The sequence below is a fragment of the Panthera onca genome, chromosome A3 (assembly GCF_046562875.1).
Source record: "Panthera onca isolate mPanOnc1 chromosome A3, mPanOnc1 haplotype 2, whole genome shotgun sequence".
Lineage (NCBI taxonomy): Eukaryota > Metazoa > Chordata > Mammalia > Carnivora > Felidae > Panthera > Panthera onca.
Window position 1 is genome coordinate 82,744,546 of NC_138341.1, and position 11,422 is coordinate 82,755,967.

Genomic DNA, 11,422 nt, shown 5'->3' on the forward strand with positions numbered 1-11,422 from the left:
AGTTATCGAGCCTCTTAAAAGCAGTTCTTCGTGCTTAAGACTTTGCCGGAATGCAGTTCAAGGCAAAACCTACTAAATGTAAACAGGACATTGATGTTTTTGCCACTGAGGCCGGGCACATATCCGTTGTCGGAGCGTATTTCCACGCGTCCTCTTTTCCGACTCCCCTCCCTTCCGGTGCCACGCGGAACGCCTCCTTTCTGCGCCTCTTCGTTCCTGCCGCCTGGCAGTGGTGCCTGATAACTTCCAATACGTGGTTGTTGACTGACTGCATTTTCCCCTTGTTCTGCCGGCTGGATAGGCTGCTCTATCAGTAGCAGTGCCACAGTGACCTCTCTCGATGAAACCAGAAAGTGCAGTGGGGAATTCCAGAAGGAGCTCTTGGAACAACAGTCACGTTGGGGGTGGAATGTGAGCCGGTCCCAGTCTCGGACGAAACCGAGGAGGAAATAATGTCAGAGGAGCTTGGGGCAAATGGGAAGCAGCACAGCACTATGGGTCTGTCTCTGCGAGGAGCCCGTCCCGGCACTTTCGTTAACTCCTCTGTTTCTTTTGGTTCTTCGTGTCCAGAGGCCAGAGACATAAGCTTAAATTCACTCTCTTGAATGATTTTACTAGTTTTTCAACATGCAAAGATTGAAATGTTTTATGCTACAGATTGATTTTTCAGGAGCCACCAAGGCGTTCCAATCAAGGCAATTAAAAAGAACCCCACACTGCATTTTAGAAGACAAAGTCACAGGGCTTTAGGGTAGGTTTTAATAAACCCTTCTTGGGGCGCCTGAGTGGCTCAGTCCGTTAAGTGTCTGACTTTGGCTCAGGTCATGATCTCATGGCACATTAGTTTGAGCCCAGCATCGGGCTCTGTGCTGATAGCTCAGAGCCTGGAACCTGCTTCGGATTCTGTGTCTCCCTCTCTCTCTGCCCTTCCCCCCCGCCCCTTCTCTCTCTCAAAAAAACAAACTTAAAAAAAAAAACAAAAAACCTCTTCTCACTTTTAGTTTGTATTTGTTCTTATTGTTTATGTCCTGATGCATGCTTGGTGTAAACTCAGAGGGAAGAAGAAATGAAAGACACTGCCTTTAATGCCACAGTCAAGGTGACAACTACTTAAGAAATTAGAGGTGAGAAAACTTGATCCCATGAAGCAAGTACAAATGGAATTACTGTCACCAAATCATAAACACTTATGCTACCAGGGAGCAGCAGGCTAAGAGTTAACGTGGAGACTAGCGCTAAACTAAGTGTTCACTTTCAACCTTTGCACCGACCAAATCAATTAACATTCTGCCTAATTAACTCGGCTCTCAGATGGGGCTCCATGTAAAGCATCCCATATGGACAGTGGCCCCATTTCCCCCTCTAACAACAAGGTATAAAATTGTTTATCTGCATACTGATAACTTAGAGGTTAAAGAAGAAACAGGAGGTAGAGTGTTTATTTGAATAGAAATATGATATTAACACAAATGTTCTTTAAACAAAAAGATAATTTTAGTGGTGGCAATAGAGGAAAGGGTATACGGCAGCCAGGTGAAGAAAGAGAACATTTTCTTCCCCGAATGAAGAATGAAAACGTGCTGGATTCTCACTCCATTGAGGGTCTGGGGGATTCGACCATGGGACCACCTTCAAAATGGGCCTATGTTGTAGATCTCCTAATAACGGTAAATAAACCTTTAGCCACAAAACCATTGTAGATGGAATCCAACACAAAGAATTCCCTATCAAATTACCAAACTATTTTTGTAAGACTTCAGGGTTAGCGTATTTATTTTTCTTCACACACCCTGTCTCCAAGACTTTTAAAAAGTCCTAAAAATGATACAAAACCCAAGAGGATAACAATCATAAAGCAGAAGCAACAGAATAAAGGAAACTAGAGAGGGCCAGAAAATGGAGCCAGAAAAAAGCCTAAACGTTTGCATAAACCAAGTATTGATGTGCTCTCTTCCACGTGTCTGGGCGACAAATGTGGCTCGAACCTGCCAGCAGCCACAGTGAAGACAGTAATCTGGTCAAGTGCTCCCGCACAGACTCTAAGAAATAAACGCATTTCACAGAAGATTCTTCCTGGCATTTAGACCCGAACAACAACCAAAAAAACCAAAACGCTTATGTTTGGTCTCTTTTTGAAAAAGAAACTACATGATAGAATAAACAATGTCCTCAACAATATCTTTTTTTTTTTTTTAAGTTTATTTATTTTGAGAGAAAGAGAGAGAAACAGACAGAGACAGAGAGACAGAGAACACTAGCAGGGGAGGGGCAGAGAGGAGAGAGAAGATCCCAAGCTAACTGCACAGAGCCCGATGCGGGGCTCAAACTCAAGAACTGTGAGATCGCGAACTGAGCTGAAACCAAGAGTCAGACGCTTAACTGACTGAGCCACACAGGCATCCCTGTCCTCAGCAATACCTTGACACAAAGTTTCATGGGACTTTTCCTTAAAATACTCCTCTGGATAGGGTGCCCAGTTTAATTTGAATTTCAGATAAACAAGCGAGACATACTCTCACTAAACAATTACTCATTGTTTGTCTATGATTCAAATTTAACTCACCCAACTCACGTTCTTGTGAATCCTGTAAGAAAATTCTACTCATGTATACAAGCATAGATGTTACATATGCCTCCCTTTTATTAAGCCTTTTGTTTTTAACATTTTTAATTTTTTTTTTAACGTTTATTTATTTTTGAGACAGAGAGAGACAGAGCATGAACAGGGGAGAGTCAGAGAGAGGGAGACACAGAATCTGAAACAGGCTCCAGGCTCTGAGCTGTCAGCACAGAGCCCGACGCAGGGCTCGAACTCACGGACCGCGAGATCATGACCTGAGCTGAAGCCGGCCGCTTAACGGACTGAGTCACCCAGGCACCCCTTGTTTTTAACATTTTTACTTTAACGAATGCAATCTTTTCATATCTACAAAGTTTTTAAAAGCTATGCATTGTTTAACTGTTTGGAGGTACCATAATTTATTTGACAATGTTTCTATTTAAAAAAAATTTTTTTTGATGTTTATTTTTGAGAGAGAGACAGAGTGTGAGAGGAGGAGGGACAGAGAGAGGGAGACACAGAATCCCAAGCAGGCTGCAGGCTCTGAGCTGTCAGCACAGTGTCCCACACAGGGCTTGAACCCAGGAACCCTGAGGTCATGACCAGAGTCGAAGTCAGCCGCTCAAGCCACTGAGCCACCCAGGCTCCCCGACAATGTTTCTATTGATGAACACTTAATTTAAATTGTTTCTTCTCTATCTTCTTTATAAACAACTTTGCCAACACCATAAATCCCTTTTGCAGGTATGCATTAAGACTGCTTTTCAGTCTTGGAAGGTCAATTGTGGGTTCAAAGAGATTACTTAGTCTTAAATTTGATAGAAATTGTGGCACCTGGGTGGCTCAGCTGGTTGAGTGTCCAACCTCAGCCCAGGTCATGATCTCATGGTTCACAAATTTGAGCCCTGCATTAGGCTCCATGCTGACAGCTCAGAACCTGGAGCCTGCTTCAGATTCTATGTCTCCCTCTCTCTCTGCCCCTCCCCCGCTCATGCTCTATCTCAAAATAAATAAAAAACATTACATTTTTTAAAAAATTTTGATAGAAATTGCCAAATTGTCCCCTAAATACATTATATCAGTTTACATGCTAACCCACAGAATAGGAGAATGCTTTCCACACCCTTAGTAACAATACTCACTATGGATGCTGTAACTTTTTTTGCCAGTCCTATACCTAAAAGAAACTACATCTCCATGCCGAATCAATTTGATATTCCTCAATTAAGAACGAAGTTCTAGTTGACATTTGTCAATTTTGGGCTGCCAGCTCCCACTGTCAGTCCTTTTCATCCTTCCCAGGCACCCAAGGATTAATTACCCTTTGGAGAACTGCACCTCCCTGCATCTTTGGGTTAGGATGTAGAGTGTAAGTCTTCCTATGGAAACTGTGGGGTCCAAATCACCCAACTCCCCACTCAGAAAAGCTAGGGGGGTCCCATGCAGGGGACAGTCCTTGGGACATTTGGACCCTCTGGGGGATGCTGATACTTGGGAGAATGACCCACGAGCAAGAGCGCTGGTTGAAGCCATAGCTATCATGGGGGCAGCTGCTGTGTCAGTGTCCCTTACCTATGCTGTGACTCTGACTGTGGTTCTTACCACACAGCACCTCGGAGCTTGGTGGCCATGGTCCGGTTTGGAATATAAGCTGTTAACCACTCTGAGCGCCAGCTGTCTCTCCAATGCATCCATTTCCTCTTTGAGGAAATCAATGTATTCCTTCTGCTTGAAACCAGGAACGCTGGCACAATTGTAGAGACAGGTTCCATCTAATTTTCCTCTAAATAGTGAATCTGTTAAATAGTGAGTCTTTCCAGTGCATGAAAACGATTTGATCATGGCTTATGTACAATTTCCTCAGGAATTCACCTATGGTATTACGCAAAGTACTCAATCTAAATTACAAAGGGAGAATGATCAAAGTGGACCCATCTAGAAGGCAGTAGTATCGGCTCTCGTTAAGGGGGCTCCTGGGTGGCTCTGTCGGTTAAGCATCTGACTTTGGCTCAGGTCATAATCTCACGGTTTGTGGGGTCCAGCCCTGCATCATGCTTTGTGCTGACAGCAAGGAGCCTGCTTGGGATTCCCTCTTTCCACTCTGGAACATAGGAAGGAGAACTGAAGCTTGTCGATCTCCGGGTTCCAAGGTCAGTGGCATTTTCATTTCAGTTGATGAGCTAGTGTGGAGGATCAGAACGTGCCATCCCCAAATGTGCAGCTTTGGTACGACGGAGAATCAAGAGATGCAGAAAGAAGCCTTTTCAGAACTTCTCTTATCTGACTCAAAGCAGAAACTTCTGAAAATGAAAACTGCCCCAAATCCCCTCTCCCGGAGAAGCTCTATGGTCACGCAGAAGAAGGAAAATCAGCACTGAAGTGGACCTGTGCAACCAAACCTTGCTAAAGTGGCCCTTCCTTTCCACTGGTTTCTCCCACATTGCCTTCCCACAGTTGGAAGTCCCTAGAAGCCAGAAACCCTTTCCTTGTGTCTTGTCACTTCCCTACAAATTTGTCCTTCTTTGTTAAGATGCCATTTAGGTGCAAGTTCAAACCACCTCTTTGAATTACCCAGCACTGAGTTTCTCCCACATGCATGCATGCTGCCCACGTTAACAAGCTCTGTTCTTCTCTTGTTCATCGGTCCTTTGTCAGTCTATTTTCAGGCTCCAGCTGGAGACCCTCGGAGGGGATGGGGAAGAGGCTTTTTTCCCTTCCTTACACTAGCACCAAAGACAGTACCAAACAAAAATATCTGCGCCTCGTGAATAGATGCAGCTGCCCATGGTCCGATGTTCTGAGCCCAGGTGCAGAGCCCAGGTGAAAGCCATTCGATTCAAGGAAACCTGAAGTCTCGAGAGTTCTAAGTGTGTACCCCGTTGGGCAGGAAAGCGTCGAGTGAGTCTCAAGAGTCTACCTATTGCACGCCAGCTTGTACAGCAATGTCTTGCCACCAAAATTGTAGTCTCCTGTATCCTCTGTGGGCTTCAGCGTTCTTCTTACTCCAGGAGATCTCACTGTGGCTGCCTCAGGACCATCTGTAGCAGCCATTCATTTCACAAATACTATGTGCCCTCCATAAAAAGCACTGTTTCCTTTTGTTATTAAATGGTGTGTATGGAGAGCACCTTCCCTTATCAAATGGTTACAAAACACTGCAACTTCCCTTTTGAAGTGTAGTTTGAGTTTTCATTATTTCTCTTTGTTTCTCTGTATGTGTGTCTCTTTCTTTCTCATCTATGTATATATCTTCGCCATCCCCTTTGGCCAGAACAATCTTTTACAGATGTAGCTGTATAATTTACGTACAATACATAGATCTTAAGGACTCATTCTGAAGAGTTTTGTCAATGGCATACACCCATTTAACCACAACCTATGGAATAGAAAACATTTCCAAAACCCCAGAAAATCCTCTCAAACTTCTTTCTGGTCAGTTCTGCACTATTTCCTGTCAGGGAAAACAACAACAACAACAACAACAACAACAACTCTAGTTTCTAGCACATAGATTTGTTTTGCTTATACTGAAAGTCATACGAATTGAATCACACAATTCGTGCTTTTTTGGTGGAGGGGGCTTGATATAATGTTTCTGAAGTTGATCCAAATTGTTGTGTGTGTCAGTAGTTCATTTCTTTTTACTAAGAAGCATTCTACTCTATGAGTTTACCACAATGTGTTAGTTCATTCACCTGTTGATGGTTATTTGGGCCATTTCGAGTTTGAGGCAATTATGAGTAAGGCTACTATGAACATTCTTCTCTACGTCTTTTTGTGTACACATCGTCTTTACTTCTTTACTGTTTACTTTACGTAAAGTAACTGTTTAACTTTACAAGAAATTGCAAAGGAGTTCTTCCGTGTGGTTGGACATTCCTCGACATCTACCCACAATAGATGAGACTTCTAGTCACTTCAGATACTCACAAATGTCTGTTTTGTTAGGTGTTTTGAGAATAGCCCACTAGCACCTGTGAAAGGTATCTCACCATGGTTTTAATTTGCATCCTCTTATGGTTAATGACGTTGAGCACGTTTTCATTTGCTTACTGGCTATTTGCATACCGTGTTTTGTGAAATATTTGTTCAAGTGTGGGGGGGGTGTCATTTTAAATTGGGTTGTTTGTACTTTTTATTATGAGGGGTTTTTTTTATGTGTTTTGCAAATTTGCATGTCATCCGTGTACAGGGGTCATGCTAATCTACTCTGCGTCATTCCATTTTAGTAGATGTGCTGCCAAAGTGAGCACAGTTCTTTATGTATTTTGGATTCGACTCTTTCGTTAGATGTATGTACCGTAAATATTTTTTCCAGAACTATTACTTTTTAATGGACAACGGCAAGTACGTTTCATAATCATCTATGGAATACCCAAACATTCAAGTAGCAAATAGACCAGGCAGTTACTGCCACCACAAAAGTTTGGTATAAAAAACTATTCTAGAACATAGTGACTTCAAACAATAAGCATTTATATAGAAACCAAGGCTACAAGTCAGTTGGGGTCAGCTGACCTAGGCTGGGGTCAGCTGAAGCACCTTGGCTGCATCATTTTGCTCCCTGGGTCTCATACTCTCCTCCTGGAACCAGTGCATTGGCACAGCCATATTCTTTTCATGGCGGTGGCTGAGGCACAAAGAAACCAGCAGAAACATGCAAGACCTCTTGGGTCTTAGACTCAGACCAACACTGTGTTACTTTCACATCTACCTGTGGACCAAAGCATCTGTCATGGTTGAAATCAGAGCTGAGGTGGGAAACGTGCCCTGCCCATGGTTAGTAAGCTTTGCAAAATTACTTGACAAGTGGCATAGATACAGGGAAAAGCGAAGAATAAGACTCAGTGAAATCTGTTGCAAACATGTAAAAGTCGTAAGTGTGTAAACACATTTTTAAAGAATTTATGATGGAAAAGAGACATTAGGAATAATCCATCGACCATTTTGCCCTCATAACTGCCTTGCTGAGTGTTTGATTTCCCTCCCTCAGCCCAACTTATTCTATTTAGTATTCAACTAGTCCTAAAACCATTTATTTACAAATTCAGGAATTTATTCAATAATTATTTAGAATATTTCCTCTATGCCAGGTACTGGGTGCCAGGTTCTAGAACCACAAGAGTGATCAAGACAGACAGAACTTATGAAATTCAACGTTGGATACAGACAACTGAGTAGGAAATTTCAGTTCAGTAGGATGCTTTAGGGGGCCATTGGAAGGACAGCTTGCCCAGAGTCATGGTGTGAAGGTTTTACAAAGAAAATGAGATCTAAGCTAAAGCCTAACCAACAAATGGAGGGCAAGCTGACTTAGAACTGACAGTAGGTAGATGCAGTTTGAGTGGAGTTTCAGTGGAGAGGTGACCGTGGCCCAGAATGAAGAGTGGATGGAAGACATAGGGAAACAGGAGGCAGGGAGGCTACTGCAATGTCTAAGCTGGAGGAAGCAGGGCATCAACCAGCGTAGACGCAGCAGAGGTGGAGATATGTGGATAGATTCCAGTGATATTTTGGAGCCCCGGGGGAAGGGCTTGGAGTTTTACTCTGTCTAGGATGAGGGCGAGTGAGAAATCAAGAATAGTGCCCAAGTTTCATGACTAATCCAACAGATGGTTTTACACTTAATGAAATCAGAATTAGAGGAAAGGGTCATGTTGGATTGATAGGGGGAACAGATAAAAAATTTTATTCTAAAATATTGAGTTACCTGTGTTAAAAGATAAGCTGAGGTATGTTAAATATTTTCAGAGCTTATTTAAGCAAAAGTCAATTCAAATCAGGTGGCATCCAATCTAAAAGACAGAGAGAAGCTCTGAGGAAACTTACAAAATGGAAGACTTACATGGGCAGAAAGGAGTTGGAACAAGGAAGGTGGGAAAGAGGCACATTAGCATGTGCAAAGTTATGGCAGGGTTACTTTCCTTTGGGGGATGACAGGGCTTTCTTTGGCAGATTACCTAATTAGTGCCGGTTAGGTGATTCCTGATGGACTGGTTTAAGATTTGATTTCTGGGAGAGCTGAGACTGTAATTAAATTAAGTCTTGCTTCCGTGACATGGGACTTAGCAGAAGTGCCTCTGTTTGGGGCCTACTGTCTCATTTTTCACACTTGTGAGATATCCAGGAGGCACTGTTTTGCAGTTAGAGGTAAACATGAGCCTGAAATTTAGTAGAGAATTTAGGGCTGGTGGTAGATTTATGTGTCATGGGTATATCGGACTTGGACACCAGCAGAGAAGGTGAAAATGCTCATGGAGAATACACGAAGAGGGCGGAATGAGGAAGGATATCAGCCAACAGCTCAACAAGGAAAGGGCGGGCAGGCGAAGGGATCTTGCCAGGGAAGCTAAGAATGTGCAGCCAAAGCCATAGGAAGGAAGATCATGGAGGAAGAGTGTATGCCTGCTTTCAGGGAGGGAGAGACTAAATGGCAAAGAACAAGAGAAAAATCAATATGGTGATGGTCCTGATAAGACCCAAGGGAATGAAATTCGAAGCTCAGATACAAGAACAAAATTTGGGTAGGAATTGCCCCCCACCCCCACCCCCCAGTAGGACAAGATAAAGAGACAGTATGGAAACAAATGAACGGTTGATACGGTGTGGGTGAGAGAGTTCTTGATGGTTTCTCTCTCTCTCTCTCTCTCTCTCTCTCTCTCTCTCTTTAAGGAGGATAGAGTGGTATGGGAAGGAGGTGAAGCATTATTCTTTAGGAAAGTGAAGGTTTGAAAACAAAAACAAAAACAACAACAAAAATTGGGAGAGAAAATGAAGAAAACCTCATTGTTCTCCCGGCAGCGTTAAGGTCCCAGGAGTGGTGGGGGACTGTGAATTTGTCATGTCTCACATCTTAATGACTTTGCTGTTTTCCACCAGACTTGGGAACACACAAAGAAAAAGCAGACATTCGGCTTGATTTACTCAGGTGGAGGAGAGACACCAAGAACGTGCCAGACACATTTCGTTCAGCGGCAAGCTGATCACCTCTTCACCGCTAACGCCCCTCAGTGAAGAACAACCAGAAGAATTTTCAATTTAAAAATAAATCCAAATATTTGTCTTCATATTATCAATGCTGTGGTATATTCTGAACATATTGAGAAATTGAAGAGCATGCATTTGTGTCTGCTTCTTTTGATTTCTGTAGTGTCATATAATATTTTAATATTCAGTGTTCGTCAAAGTGTTTTAGATATGATACTGTTTCTTGAGGGAAGTGGGGATACTTTATACATTAAGCACACAGAACAAAAAATGTACTTACCTTGCCTCCCTTTGTGAAGTGCAGTGCCTGCCAGAAGAACAGCGGAACAAGAGATTTGAGGATATTGGATTTCTTTTGCTCAAAACCAACTCCTTATTTTGTATTTTTGAAATTTTTCTTGGAATTGATTGAAAAAAATCAGAATTTTAGTTACTTTTTAAAATGTTTTATTTATTTTTGAGACAGAGAAAGAGAGAGCATGAGCAAAGGAAGGAGCAGAGACAGAGAGGGAGACACAGAATCCAAAGCAGGCTCCAGGCTCTGAGCTGTCAGCACAGAGCCCGATGCGGGGCTCGAACCTGCGAACCGTGAGACCGTGACCTGAGCTGAAGTCAGATGCTTAACTGACTGAGCCACTCAGGAGCCCCCAGAATTCTAGTTATTTTTTATCAGCTTCCCCAAAATAATCAACTCTTTGGTCAATAGTAAAGAAAGAAAAAATGGGTTTCCCATAACAATGCATGTTCAGTTGCTGTCTCTTGTTGATATTCTTATGTTTGTTTCCAGGTGACTTCAATGGCCATGGTGAATTTATTTGCTGATCTTATTCTCTATGTCTGATACCTAGGGACATATCTTGTATATATGCTAATTTACCGTGATACTTCAAAAATTTTTGAAAAAAAATCATATGGACCAATGTTTACTATGTTAAGTCATCCAATTAAGAGATACACCTTTAAACGGGTGTCCTTTCAACCACAGCCTTTTGGATCAAGGCACAACCATGCCTGATGATCAAGCCGATATTCCCACTTTGTAGAGTGTAATACATCTCAGGACAGAAACACACTGAGATGTTGGTGGAAAACAGGAGCGTTCCTTTAAATTAATAAGTTATGATAAAGCATCTTTATCAACCACAGTCATGAGTTATTTACACAGGCAGCAATTTAGGTATAAAAGGTAGAACCCAAGTACCACTAGAGGAATGTAGGTCTACTTACAGAGAAACTACATCATCTGATGAAAAGATGTATACCAGAAGGCTCCTCTTAGTACAGCCCGAATAGAGGAACGGGTTTTACAGCTTTGTTTGACATCTATGAATTAAACAACAGGTCTTAAAAACAGGTTTATAAAAACTGGTTCTTAAACAGTGGAAGCCGGATTGCACCGTAGGCATTCTTGAAGAGTAACCTACCTCTCACCTTGAGTTGAATATACACAAGGGGAATGAGCCAGACCATTTCATATATTTTGGTTGGCTTCACAACATATCTATGACTCAGGTAGTGAGTCATGGCAATTGTTAAGGATGATTTAAATATAAGCCAAAAAGTGTGTTCTTGTGAACGCATCTTGACCACTCGTTTCAGGTAAATGGACATGTCCTTTTTTCCCCTTTGATGGCTAAGTTCCAGGTTTTCCTTGTCATTTTTACAAGCCTGGATCCTATAATATCACCTCTCTAGGACTGTGGCAAGGGAGCCTCATGATAGGAAGAAGCTGAGAAGAATCCAAGGGCACTTCCTGACCAGATGAAATACAATAAAAGCCTGGAGCCAGGGGACGTGGAGTGGATTATAAAGAAAATTATAAAGAAAAGCAACACCTCCTTTGTTTAGATGCAGAAAAGTTATGTGGCTGGAGAA

At 42.4% G+C, this 11,422-nt stretch overlaps 1 non-coding gene across 1 annotated transcript; it reads right to left on the reverse strand.

Annotated features, from left to right (window-relative positions):
• Positions 1–6,707: 6,707 nt before the first annotated feature.
• LOC132672653 (U6 spliceosomal RNA) lies at positions 6,708–6,813 on the reverse strand. The gene has a single exon (XR_009607630.3). It is a non-coding gene; the product is annotated as a U6 spliceosomal RNA (small nuclear RNA).
• Between the last annotated feature and the right edge of the window lie 4,609 nt (positions 6,814–11,422).